The 14,812-nt window shown below is 33.4% G+C and overlaps 1 long non-coding RNA gene across 1 annotated transcript in view; it reads left to right on the plus strand.

The window, feature by feature from the left end:
- The window catches only part of LOC115867762 (uncharacterized), a 282,245-nt gene that overhangs the window by 43,947 nt on the left and 223,486 nt on the right, over positions 1-14,812 (plus strand). Inside the window, exon 2 of the long non-coding RNA XR_009559098.1 lies at positions 14,367-14,452. This is a non-coding gene — a long non-coding RNA (uncharacterized lncRNA). The remainder of the gene's footprint in view (positions 1-14,366; positions 14,453-14,812) is intronic.

Consider the following 14,812-nt stretch of genomic DNA (forward strand, 5'->3'; position numbering starts at 1 on the left):
GGGCCCAAGAGCCATGGCCGCTGAGCCTGCGCGTCCGGAGCCTGTGCTCCACAACAGGAGAGGCCACAACAGTGAGAGGCCCGTGTACCGCAAAAACAAACAAACAAAACAAAAAAACAAAATACAGGACTCTGCAAAAGAAATCTGAATGTTGCACTTTGCAAATTGCCTAACAGTAATCAAAGGCAGTAGAGCGTTTACATTTCATAGAAATATATTTGATGAGATATGATCGGATTACCTGGAAAGAAGATGCTTTGCTAAAATAATTCTTACATTATTAATACAGTGAGGAATTAGGATTTCCTCATGAATTTTTTCCAAAAGGATTTCAAATTTATTTCATTAAATAAAAATCTCATTAACTGAATTAGCTGATACCATATTTTTTTTCTTCTCACATAAAATCTATATGGATAATTCTGTGGCACTTAGCTATATTAGTGGCCAAGGTAAAAATGATTATACAAATGATGAGGGATTACCAAACTCATCTTTTATATATATAAAAAAGCAAATAGCATGTATTATTATGTAAAAAAATAAATTATATGAAACATTTGGAGAAAAGAACTGTACCACAAAGAGTTAACTAAGTTCCCCAATATTATGCAAAGATGATAATATGTGTCAGAATAGTGTGGCAAAGAGTTTCTGACTAAAATCGACGAATGGACTTATCACAGTAGGGATAGCAATGCTTTGTATATTTTCTATTCCTCTCTAGCCCTCACTTCCTACCATCATTATCGTTATCCCAGCCCAGTCCTGACCTCAGTATCTAAATGGATATCTGATATCTTTATTATGTTATTGTACATTTCTTTTTAAGGGTAAATATCCTCTCAGAGGTCAGTTCCAATGCAGAGGTGGTTTCTTATGACACAGTAGAATTCTTAAAAAAATGCTGAGAAACTATGCAGAGATGTAATTAAATGGTTGTTAAAGCACTGCTTTTCTAATTTTTCTGCTTTCTTTTGTTGAATAATTTTAATTTTCTAATTCAAAACTTTATATGACTCTTTGAAATGCAGATTATAATCAAAGTTATTAGATATATAGCTAAACATACATGTAGCAACAATTTAAGCACAGTATAAAATTAAAATAGGAAAGAGATAAAAGCAAGTAAAACAGAAAAAGACATCCTGGTCTAAAGATAATGATCTGGCAGGGTCATCATTATAATACTGTCGTTTTGTATTGAAATGATGTAGGTACTAGATTTTAGTAAATATGCCGAGGAAGAAATAATGGTTAATCGTCCCAGTAACCTAAAACCAGAGTTGTGTACAAGTTTAATTTCTTAAGAATATCTGTGCAGTTTAAATATTGTAAATTCATTAGCATTGCTCCTTATGACAGGTGAAGTATATGAATGGGTCAAGTGCATTAAGGGTACTTATACTGCAGTATCATTATATGTTGATTAAAATAAATGATAAGAATTCACAGTGTACTAAGCCCTTCCTCCATTAGGTGTTAATTATTATAATTATTATTGTTATAATTATTATTGTTTACCTTTAACGCTCATGATAAAATTTTAGAACTTTTTTCCCTACTGGTCTACTTTATTTATTTTTCCTCAAATTATACCTGACATCCAACATAATCGAATGTTTAGAGCTGATAAATTTGTAGAGGCAGGGCATGTTTTTTTTCTTCAAGCTGTAACACACTTTGCATTTTTTTCTCATTTGGTTTTTATTTTTCAGTTTATTCTCAACTTACAAAGTTTACTCAAACTGTTGATTTATTCTACGGTCAGCTATGTTGGCACATATGTAAGGGTGTTATACAGCATAATTAGTTGTGACACTCAAAAGAAAGAAAGAAAAGGCCATATCACATTTTGGTACATGCCAGCACTCGCCAAGAAGGGCTTAACATTTTCCTGACTCGGGGTCATGTGACCATAAATTTCTTTGGCTTTCAGCCTCACAACAATGCTGTCTATTATGCTTTTTTATTAGTTGCCATCACTCATATCCACAAACGCAGACGCTTTTTCATCTTTTCCGTAGCTTTATCAAACACTTTAGATGTTATGTTAGCACCTTCCAGAGCCATCTCATGCAGAGACCAGCAAATTTCCTCCTCCGTTTTTGGAAAGTACAGTATTGTTGATTCATTAACACTGAACTAACAGCCAACAGTACTATACCTCATGCCTGAAGGAAACTTACCTAACTCACATTTTTTTCCCTAAGGCACATCACAGCCATCTTGTTCTTTGCCACTCTAGACAACACTTCATTACTACATTTAGGGGCTATTTTAAACATAAAAATAATCCAATAAACCCCACAAAAGTGTGAGAAACCTGGCAGTAAATAGCCTGAAAATAGGGCACTTCTTTACAATATGAAGCTGAAACAATAAGTCATAATGTTGCTTTTTTGGACCTCAGCTGGGAAGCTGTGAATCACATGACAGATATTTTGCTACTCTGCACACGTCTGCAAATGATCACAAAAGCCTGCCAGTATTTGTCTTGAGGTAACAAATTTTAGGGAATAGGTGAATCATTGAATAATGAGGATCTACTATAGTTTGATTAGACTGGAAGCCTAAGCCAAAGGACACTGTTTAAAAAATGAGTCAAGTTGATTTATTCTCCATAATCAGCAATATGAATGAACTCATGCCTTATTTTACATTGTTCATATAAGACAGCTTTTGTTTTCAGTCTTTTTTAAATTAATGAAAACATTATGTAAATGAAGTAGTGCAGGATTTTGGCATTTTTTAATACAGAATTTTAACCATATATGAATACTCAGGTTAACAAAGCAAGAACAAAATATTGGTATTTTCTTTTCATTTTTATAAATTAAGATAATTTACATTTAGTAAAATTCTCCTTTTTCAGTTTGCATTTCTGAGGGTTTTGACAAAATTATACAATCATGCGAACGCAATCACAATCAAGATACAGAAGAGCTCCAACACCATAAAAGAAAAATTGCCCATCCCATATTTTTGTCAGCTATCTCCTCCACGGCCCCAGTCATAGATCTGTTTTCTTTCTCTATGGATTTTCCTTTTCTAGAATGTCAAATAAATGGAATCCTAAGGTACATAGCTTTTTCAGTCTGACTGTCTTCCCTTAGCATTATTTATTTGAGATTCACCTATGTTCTGGCATTTATCGATAAATACCTCTGTTAAATTGCTGGGTATTATTCTCTTGTGTGGATGTACCTCAGTTTGTTTATTAATTACCTAGGTAAAGGACATTTGAATTGTTTCCAGTTCTGGGCATTTACAAATAAAATTTCTATAAACATTCATGTACAAGTCTTCACATAAGTATTTGTTTTCCTATTACTTGAGTAAATACCTAGAAGTGAAATTGCTGGATATGTTTAACATACTTCTGAGTAAAGCCCACTTGGTCATGGTGTATAATTGTGTTTTTTTTTTTTTTTTTTTTTTTTGCGGTACGCGGGCCTCTCACTGTTGTGGCCTCTCCCGTTGTGGAGCACAGGCTCCGGACGCGCAGGCTCAGCGGCCATGGCTCACGGGCCCAGCCGCTGCGCGGCATGTGGGATCTTCCCGGACCGGGGCACGAACCCGTGTCCCCTGCATCGGCAGGCGGACTCTCAACCACTGCGCCACCAGGGAAGCCCTATAATTGTTTTTATACATTATATATTAGGTTGGATTGCTAATATTTTGTTGAGTATTTTTGCATCTATGTTCATGACAGATATTGGTATATATTTTCTTTTCTTGTAATTTTTTTTTTCTTGGCTTTGACATTAAGGTAATCTTGGCCTCATAGAATGAAAAAGTATTCCCTCTGCTTCTGTCCTCTGAAAGAGATTGTAGAGGATTGATATAATTTCTTCCTTAAATATTTGGTAGAATTTACCAGTGAACTCACCTGGGCCTGGTGCTTTCTGTTTTGGAAGGTAATTAATTATTGATTCAATTTCTTTAAAAGATAAAGCCTTATTCATACCGACTGTTTTTTCTTGTGTGAATTTCGGTAGGCTGTGTCTTTCAAGTAATTGGTCCATTTCATCTAGTCTGTCAAACTTAGGGGCATTGAGTTATTCATAGCATTCCTTCAGTATCTTTTTAATGTCCATGGGATCTGTATTTTCCTTCTCCCTAAAGAGATTCATTTAACATTTCTTGCAAGGCAGGTCTACTGGCAACAGATTTACTCAATTTTTGTTTGTTTGAAAAAGTTTTTATTTCTTCTTCACTTTTGAAGGATAATTTTATAGAGTACAGAATTGTAAGATGATGGGGTTTCTTCCTCTTGATACTTTAAATGTTTCGGGATACTCTTTTCTTACCTGCATGATTTCTGAGAAGTCACTGTAATTATTATCTTTGTTCCTTTACAGATAAAGTAATTTTTGTTTTTGCTTTAGTTTTTACATTCATCCTGCTTGGCATTCTATAAGCTCACTAGAGCTGTGATTTGTTGTCTGACATTAATTGGGGGAAATTCTCAGTTACTATTGTTTCAAATATTTCTTCTGTACTTTTCTCTCTTTCTTCTCCTGGTATTCCCATTATGTGTATGTTACAACTTTTGTAGTTGTCCCTCACTCCTTGGATGTTCTGTTCTGTTTTTTCCATCTTTTTAAATTTTTTTTCTCTGCTTTTCAGTTTTGGAGGTTTCTTTTGATGTATCCTCAAGCTCGTAGACACTTTCTTCAGCTGTTTCCAGTTCACTAATAAGCCCATCAAAGAGGCCATTAAAAAAGCCCATTCATTTTTGTTAGTGTTTTTGATCTCTAGCATTTCTTCTTGGCTTTTAGGATTTCCATCTTTCTGCTTACATTGCACATCTGTTCTTATATGTCTGCTTTATCCATTAAGGCCCTTAGAATTGTAATCTTTGATGTTTAAATTTCCAGTCTGACAGTGCCATGTCTATGCTCTGTATCTCTAAGCTGTGATTTTGCCTTTTGGTATGCCTACTAATGTTTTCTTGATAGCTGTACATGAAGCAAAAGGTACTGCAGTAAACAGGCCTTCAGTAATGTGATGGTGGAGGTGAAGCTTTCTCTAGTCTATGATTAGTCTTTTTGTGAGCCTACGCCTCTGAACTGTGAATTTCACAAATGCTTCCTGGTTTCTTTCCACTCCCACTCGCCTTAGGTGGGACAGAGAGGCTAGAGTGGTTTGGAGTTAGGTATTTCCCTCCTTCTATGCAGAAAGCTAGCGCTGGCCCCCAAGTCAATTAGACTGATAAAACCCTAGGTTAGGTTCTGGTTAAATAGTTTTCCTTGAGGGTGGCCTTGTTGAGAAGAACAGAATGCTGTGGTGTATTTCAAAATGGTTCCTTTCCCCCTTCCCTGGTGTGAAGCACGAGGGGATTTTTCTCCAATATTTACTGTGAGAACCTTGTCAAGCTTCTGAAGGCAAAACTCACAAAAGTGTGGGGACCACTGATTATTGGCTCCTTATATAGTAGGTTACTCAGACTTATCCACACTGAGCCTCCAGTAAATCATCAATTACAGTTCTCCTGGAACTGGTTCCCATGGCAGTTTCTGTTCATAAGTGTCTACTCAGGTAAGCTGTCACTCCCTGTATTCACCTGTCTGTCTCCAATCTAGGGGTCTGTGGTTTCCTTTGAGTCCTCAACTCTATACAGATCCAAGAAGAGTTGTTGATGTATCAGACTGTGCGGCTTTTTACTTGTTGTTCAGAGGAATGGCAACTTCCAAGCTCCTTATGTGCAAAACTGGTAACTTCCCTGAAAATCTTTTTAATCTTTATTGTAAGGTGTGTGTGTTTGTGTGTATGTTTGGGGGTGTGTGTGTGTCTGTTTAAGTATAGTAAGCATAGATTTTGTTTTCCTTCTATGTCTGATTATTCCACTTTATGAATATTCATGGATCTGTTTCCCTATCGATTATTGCATATACTTTGCGTATACTTTGTTGCCTTGTAATTTTTTTTGTTTTAATTTTAAGCTGTGCACAGTCTCCTGAGAAATTGTTTTGGAGAGTCTTAAAGTTTCAGTTTTAACATAATTTCCACCATAAAGGATTACCCTTTGATATGCCAGGCACCAGGGAGTATTACCTATCAGGTATTTTATACTTAACTCAGAATTTGTATTTTTAACACCTAGGTTATGTAAATTTGATCTGCAAATGCACGTGAAGGTGAGCTTTTTGCTTTAACTTCTCGGATACTCATTTTGCCTTCTAACTTTGTTTACTGCCACAGTAACTTTTATATCAGTTCTCTTTGGGTATAGGCTCAAGAAAATATATTTTAGTTTCATCAAGCATTGAAAGTGTTTCCTTTTGATGTTTCTGCTTTGTTTGGAAGGATCATCCACCTTGTAGTACTGGAGTTTGTCTGTTTCTCCCATTTTAGACAAAGCCAAGAAAACTAAAGTTCAATTTTTATAAGACTTGGAAAATATCATCAAAACAAGATCTGCTTCTCTAAGTTCCTGTTTCACTGAAATTTTAACTTGATATTTTCCTACTTTCTTTGATATTTTTGAAGATATTTTTGGCAGTTCATTCAGTTCAATTTTTGGTCATTGGGTCAGACCTGCTAGAAATGGACTCCCTTCCAAAGATTTTAATTCTTCGTTTTAATTTCTTCTATATATTGATCTGTAAAATTTGTTTTGAAATTCCTGTGTGACTTAGATAATGAACATGCTGTAGTAAATATCTATGTTCCTTACCTTTCTCCTACCTCATATTTCTATTTTTCATTTTGTCTTTCTACTCTACTCTCTAGAAACTTACCTCACAATTGGGTGGGTTTTGATTTGTCGTTACTTTTCTAACTTCTGGAGTTAGAAATGTACATTAATGATCTTTAATCTGTCTTCTTTCCTAATATACTCATTAAAATATATAATTTTATTTCCATTTCTGGTTTAGCTGCATCACAGAATTTGATATATTGCATTTTTATTTTCTTCAAAGTATTTTCTAATTTATTTTTCACACCTATGGATTATCTAGAAGTATTTTTATCTACGTTTTTGTACTTCCTGGTAATTTGTCAGCATTTACTGTATTCTGTATCATTACAATTTTTGAAATATTAGGACTTGCTTTATGACTCTGCTTATAACCTATTATGGAAAAGTTCCATGTGCACTTGAGAAGAATATTTTATATTCAGCATTTGTTGGAAAAAGTCATATTGTTCAGATCACATTTCCTTTTGGAAGATGCACAGAATAATTGAATGAACTTAATTTTCTGAAAGTTGTGTTTTGATTTGGTTAGGTCTTATTTATTTCAGTTTTGCCCTAATTCCTAGGACATAGTTCTTAATCCTAGTGTGTGCACTAATACCTTGAGTATGTACCTTAATCCCATTTTTTGTAGACTCTAAAATGAAAGGAATTGATCAAAGGTCTTCTACCTTAGCTGGATTTTGAACTCAAACCTTATTCTCTTCACCCCTAAAGAGCTGTTTATATATCTGAGTATTAGAAATTAACCTCTGGGGAAAAATAAAAACATGTTGAACCTAATAATTACCTCAAATATATCCTCCGTTCTATAGCAAAATGGAGGCTAAAGTGCTGGCTGAAATGATAGCACTCCAAGACTTTCTAATAAGAGGCTTATTTGCTAGAAGCTATTTCTGTTGTGGGCAGCACCAAAAGTCCTTGGTAGCCTTTCAGTATTTTTCTTTTATGACTGTATTTTGAGCATCTTTCACATATTGTGTTATAATAACAGCTGATACTTATGGAATTCTTACTGTATGTCAAGCCCTCTTATAAGCTTTTTAAGGATGAATTCATTTTACCTGATAAATTCAATACTATTATCATACTTATTTCAAAAATAAGGAAGCTGAGCCACAAACAGGGTACGTAATTTTTACAACATCCGAGAGCTAGAACTTAGGGGATCCTGGATTTGAACCTATGAGTATGCCTCCAGAGCGCTCATTCTTTAACCACTGCATTTATGTGTCTACTATATGCCCTTGATAAATATTAATATTTATATTAGTATTTATTCATCTATGCATGAATAGATGAAGTGACAAAAATAATCTCTCCTGGACTTAAGACAAAGATACTCTTATATTATTGGTGGTTTTATATGGTCGCTACTTGTTATGCATTGAATTTTGTCTTGCAAAAAGATACATCGAAGTCCTAACTCCCAGTACCTCAGAATATGACCTGATTTGGGCTGAGATATATTATGTATTGCAGATATAATTAGTTAAGGTGAGATCATAGTGGAGTAGGGTGAACCCTGACTCTAACATGACTTATGTTCTTATAAGAAGGAGGCCACATGAAGCCAGACACATGAGAAGAACACCATGTGATGATGAATGAGAGATTAGAGTTACGTATTTGCAAGCCAGGGAATACCAAAAATTGCCATAGAAACCCCCGAATCCAGTAAGAAGCAAGAAGGATTCCTCTGCAGGTTTCAGTGGGAGCATGGTCTTGCTGATAGTTGGAGTTTGTAGTTTTAGCCTCTAGGACTACGAGAAAATAAATTCCTGATGTTTTAAGCCACCCAGTTTATGATACTTTGTTTGGGCAGTCCCAAGAATCCAATACACTAATAATGTATTTATTCAATCTTACTACAAGGAGAACATAATTGAATACTCACAACTACTGCTTTGAATCTACTACTTCATGAATCATTATATTATTCAGAAGGAAAATTGTAAATTTTAACGAAGAGTTTGACTGAAAGTGAATTTCTCTAAAGAACACCACCACCAACAACAACAAAAATTTTTTTCTTGAAACACTTATTAGGATAAAAGTGCTACTGTAAAGTTAGGAATAATTGATTTCTCTGTAATTCTTGACTGTGGAAAAAATAAGGAATTTTATAGTTTGGATTCTAATAATATATTTACTAAAAGTAATGCCTGATATATTAGAAATAAGAAGAAATCCTAAACGACTGAGAATCTTTGTAATTGAAACTATGTATTTATGATTAAATCATAACTACTGCACAGATGCTTCTGTGCCAAATTTTTAATGTTTTAATGGATACTTTTATTTATTAAAAAAATACATATAGAAACATATACAGTGTTTCCTATAGTTTTCTACAAGAACTGTCTTATTTAAAATAACATTATTTTCCCTCAGAATTCATAATGTGGATAAAGCATGCGTGATTAGAAAACTAAAACAAGATGTTAATTTTTTTCTCACAAAATAGTGTGTTTATCATAGAGTTTAACATCTAATTTTTAAGAGAAGTGAATACAAAATGAGAGATTTATAGCCACCATATGGAGATCAGATACAATGCTTGGGTTATATCTGAGTTGTATAATTACTTTTTAAAGTAGTAATTCCCTAAGCTACACACACACACACACACACACACACAGAGTCAATATCACCATTTCCCTGTATGGGAAAAATAAAGCAGACCTTGGTAGTGCCTAATTTATTTAAACTTGTAGCAACTTCAAGCCTACTAAGAATGTTCTTATTGAAAAAAAATCACTTGTCTTGAATTCCATCCTACTTTTAAGTTGATATCTTGTCTATTTAGTTGTTTCTTAAACTATAGTCTATCCTTAAATAATTGTATCCATTCACAAAAATGCAATTATCACCTATACTCAAATGTGTCATTACTTTTATAACTCTAACTTGTATTTTTTCCTTTGAATGCTAACCATTTACCTAAAATCCTAATTGAAATTGTACATATGTGAAAGGAACTTCAGTCATTCCCCTTCCTTAACACCTTAACTGGTACATTTTTAAAATTTTTTAAATTTGTAAAATTTCATTTATTTCTGTAAGTGGCAAGGTTCAATCGAGTTTTTTGCAGGTCACAGAACTAGCAATAAACCATATGTCCAGCTGCCTCACTCACAAGTTAATTTATCACTAAGGCCCCTGTATTTTTTCATCCTCAGCATTTCTAAGATCCAGTCCACTTCTCTTCCTCTGTCACCAGTTCAAACTCACAACACCTCCCTTTGGGACTTTTACAATATCCTTCCAAGTGGTTCACCTGCACTCACCCTGCCATCTGCTCTTGACATTACAGACACAGTGATCTTGTTTTTATCCTCTCCATCATATATCTGATTGTATAAGCTCTCCCAAAACTTTAACCATCTCAGAAGAGTCTCATTGTTCTTAGAATAAAAATAAATCTCCCATAACATGTCTTACAAATTTCCCATTGAAATATTCACTTCATATTGCAATATACTTTTAATCTTTCTATTTTAGCCATTCTGAACTTTTTCAGTACCCTGTCATGGAGGCTTGCATCTGATTTTCCTGCATCATGAAGCACAGTTACCTCTTTTCTTTATTTAGATGGCTCAGATGCAATTCAGTTAAAAATTCTTCTCCTCAGAAAAGCCTTTCCTAGCCTCTCTGATGAGATCAAATCATCTGTTTCATCCTCTCCTATAAAACATTTTAAGTCTCCTCTGTGGTATTATTCTGAATTACAGTTTCGTGTATTTATTTTGAAATTATCTGGCTAAAGTGTATCTTCCTCTCCAGACTGTAAGCTCCTATAAATCATGACCATGTTTGTTTCCTTGCAATATGCACTGCATCTGTGCGATGCCTGGTATTCAGTGAATCATGCACTTATTATTATTGCACAATCATTCATGCACTTATTATTAAATAATTTACTAAATACTTTTGTGGTTACAGATGCATATGGGCTAAGGATATAATGTTGAAGGAAAACACACATGATCATTTCTCTAGGTTCTGTTGATCAAACTGAACAAACAAAAATCCTTGTTCTCTTAAAGCTTCATTTTATTGAAATGAGATTAAAAATTGATCATATAAATATGAAATATCAAGCCTATATAGAAGAAATAAAGCCTGGTGGGTCATTATGTGACTGAGATTCTATTTTAAGTATGGTTTTCAATAAAGGACCACTTGGAGAAATGTTTTTAAAAGAGTTATTGTAGTTGCTGAATGAAACGGTTAATTATGATTAGTTACTTAAAATGGTAAACTTAGAGAAATTTGTTAGGAAAAAATCCCAAAGGAGTGGATAATTGAAGAAGATTTTTGAGACAGAAGTTACATGTTAGTAAATTATGTGCTAATTATGTGCTAAAGATAAATTATTAGGATAAATCCTAATAATTAAGTTATAATAAGAAAGATAACTTTGTAGTAGGAGTCAATGAGGGTTATTTATACCCAAATAGTTTAGATATAAGGTAAAAAAAAGGTTAAAAAATAATACAGCAGTAAATTAAATTGGTAGAGGATGGATTAGGTAAACTTAAGCAATGTATGGAGATTTCAGATAAGGACAGTCCAACTCTAGAAAACCATGCACTGGCAACAGAACCTGTATTCATTTTCTAGTGAGTTCTTCCTGAATGTGTGTCTGTCCAAATTTCCCCTCTTCATAAGGACATCAGTCATGTCAGATTGATTGGAGGAGGGCCTACCCTACTCCAGTATAATGAAATCTTAACTAAATAGAGCTGCGACAACCCTATTCCCAAAGAAGATCACATTCTGAGGTAGGTACTGGGCGAGAGCACTTAACATACGAATCTTGGGAAGGACACAAGTCAACCCATAGGACGCACTCACACAAACTAACAGGCAAGACATTTTACAGTTGACTACTTTTCTTTAATCTGATAAAAAAATTATGTACTACTAATATTTCTATCATATCACATCTTTTCTAACTCTATCCATAATTTTAATAGTTTAAGCATTTTCATGTAAAATTCCATGTCATCTACCCATCACTTCTATGTGGTAGGTATTGTTTTCTTATTTTACACGTAAAACTGAGGCTTAGAAATAACTTAGTTAGGCATTTTTCAGCTAGTGAATGATGGAGTCCTTATTTCAACCCTAAAGTGCCAGTGTCCAAAATTCAGTTAGACCACTAAGTGCACACTTTATGGAGAGAGAAGGATAATGCAGGAAGCATAAAGCAAGCATCTGATGCTTTTCATTGTGAGGATGTAAAAAAGTACATCAATTTGTCACATTATAAAATAGTCTTCTAAAAATATATTTTTATAATCTCAGTAATTTACGTTAACAATATTATGTTTATTTGAAATTTTACATGACTGGTTCTTTTCCTTCTCTAGTTATCAAACTTTTTATTCAGAATATTTAAGTAATATTTGTTCTGTACTTCAGTTTTTTACTTGCAGTAAGTAATAGTTATCAATGAACTCATTTCCCCTTTTCCCATTTTAAGACAAATCACCAATTTCTTTCACTACTGTCTTGAAATTTTATACTTTATTTTCTATTCTAGCAGTTCTAGAATTTAAGGGAACTGAAGGAATCTGTCAAATATTCATTCACATCTAGTGACAGGCAATGAACTACTTACTACCAATTCTTCCTGGTTTCTTAAGAAGACATAAGAAGGGGAGGAAAAAAAGGCATATTTTCTGTTACCCTTTTCTGATGATAGTGAGTCCTCTCAGTGTTGATTATATAGTTGGAACCTAAGTTCAATTGGATGTCACTGAAAAACACCATCAGCTTAATTGACTATAGAACATTTCCATAAATCTGGCAAGTGATGGGGCTCAGATGTGACAGACAGGAAGACCTTCCTTTACAGAGTTGCTCCCAATGCAGCAAGTAAACCTAAGTAAGACAGTATTTTTACTTTTTTTTTTTTTTTTGCAATAAAGCTCAGAAAATTGGACAAATTATATTACTTACTGGGAGAAAGGTGGCAAATATTTTAGACAGCTAACCAAAGAGACAAAATGGATTTTAGGAAAAATGATTACTCTAAATTAGACTGTTGTGTATCCTTTGAGGTAATGTTTAATATCATTTTTCTATTTGGATTTAGAAACTATCTCAACGTTATTTGTTTATTTTATATGTAGATATTGGTATTCTCCATAAAATCATGTTTGATGATTATTGTTTTAAAACGTTAAAAATTGTGATTTTAGAATATTCATAAAGAGAATTATATTTATTGAAAGAAAATTCAGTGTACTTTAATAAGAATTTGGTAAGAATATTTAAACCTATATACTTAAAAATAAAATCACACAAATAAAATGCATTCTACTAATAGAACAGGTAAAATATAATAGTATATTAAAATATCTCAAAAAAAGAATTTAAGAATGAAAGTTAAAATAATAAAAGAAAGCATGTACATAGGATGAAAAATACATTTTGTTTTTCCCAGAATTGTGATGACTTACATCTGTTCTCCTGGCATGCTTTCTGCTTTAGTATTTGTCCTTGAAAGTTCATTCTTAGTAGACTCTTATTTATCTTATAATGAATTGTTGTACTAAAATAACCCATGGTAGTTTGGGGAGACTGTCATTTTTTACCTATTCCTTTTTCTATTGTCTCTTCTAATTGTAAATGAAATGCATTTGCAGTGACCGGTATATATTCAGAATAATATTTGACTAAATCTGGTAGACAACTGTATTTGTTTTCACTTGGTCTTTCCAGACTCAATATAATTACACTTTCCTTTCAATGAAAGGAGGGCATTCACTAAAATATTGAAGAGTTCTTGGGGTGTAAGTGGCCAGGGAGAGACAATTTATTCTATTTTCAGATAGTGGTGGAAGAGGTATTTGATACTGTTGTGCTACTAGCCTTTGGGTGAAACAGCAAATTGTGCCAAGTTGGCTAGATCTGTGGGAAATGACATGTGCCTGAAATAGAGGATAAGTAACCTATCATTGAATGTACTGAAAATAACATGAACTCCCTTATGTCAATGGTAGCATCATTTATTGTACACTGCACATTTAAATCTATTTATTTATGTTATTGTTTGGTAATTTGTTTCTTCATTTTCAATAAACCACCTGGGTTTTGTTGTTAAAAACAATGAAACAGAACTATATATTTAATGAACAAATCAAATACTGAATTTTCAATTTTAAAGAATGTTGATGATGAATGGGAAGTAGTAAAAATTGTAAATGTTTTCCAGCATTAATGTGCAGGGAGGGTTGTAGTAATGTCATTGATTACACTAAAGTCAGGTGACTCAAAAATACTAACAAAGCATGTAAATCTAATGTTAATAATTTTAATAAGGCTTTCCAGAAGATGATGATTTAACATGTATGACTCTGAGGGAAGAACATCTACATGAATTATCTGGAATTCCACACAGAAGTTTCGTCTCTTCTCCTTTGTTCATTTATTTATTTAATAATTTATTTGCATCAATGTGGACACTTGGACATGGATTTTATACTTACATTTATAATCCAATACTACTTTATTTATTTTGTTGTTCAAATTGTTACAGCTTTGGCTATTGGGAACTCTCATTTGTATCCTGTGTCCATTTGACGTACTCCATGATTATGGTTTCTTTTATTATTTATTTGTGTTTTGTGTTTGTTTATATTTTTAGAATTCCTTAATTTCTGTCACTACAAGATGCTTCATGCCCATCTTAGAAGTTTCCTGCCCAGTCCTAGAATCAGCTACTTCTCCAAGGTACCTTGTTTCATTTTATTAAAAATGCTTTACAAAACAAAGATCTGGGTGCAACATGTACACTGTTATTACTGAAGTAGTGTTTCTTGTAGGGCTCTAACCTGAGAGGGCAGGAAATATATGAATGTATACTAACCTTACACATGTCTATAAATATTTCTATGTGTAACCATCTGTGTCTATACTGAGCTAAAAATAAGTTCATACTGACCTCCCCAGCTCTAATTCATTGCTGTATGATCCTTCTAGCCTTATTGCCTTGGTTATCTGTAATTTTTCCCTTCAAAAGTAAGAAACTTGGTTCCTAACAGTATGGTATCAATTTACTTAATTTTTAAATTTCAGTGTACATGTATAGTA

The sequence above is a fragment of the Globicephala melas genome, chromosome 1 (genome assembly GCF_963455315.2).
Source record: "Globicephala melas chromosome 1, mGloMel1.2, whole genome shotgun sequence".
NCBI lineage: Eukaryota > Metazoa > Chordata > Mammalia > Artiodactyla > Delphinidae > Globicephala > Globicephala melas.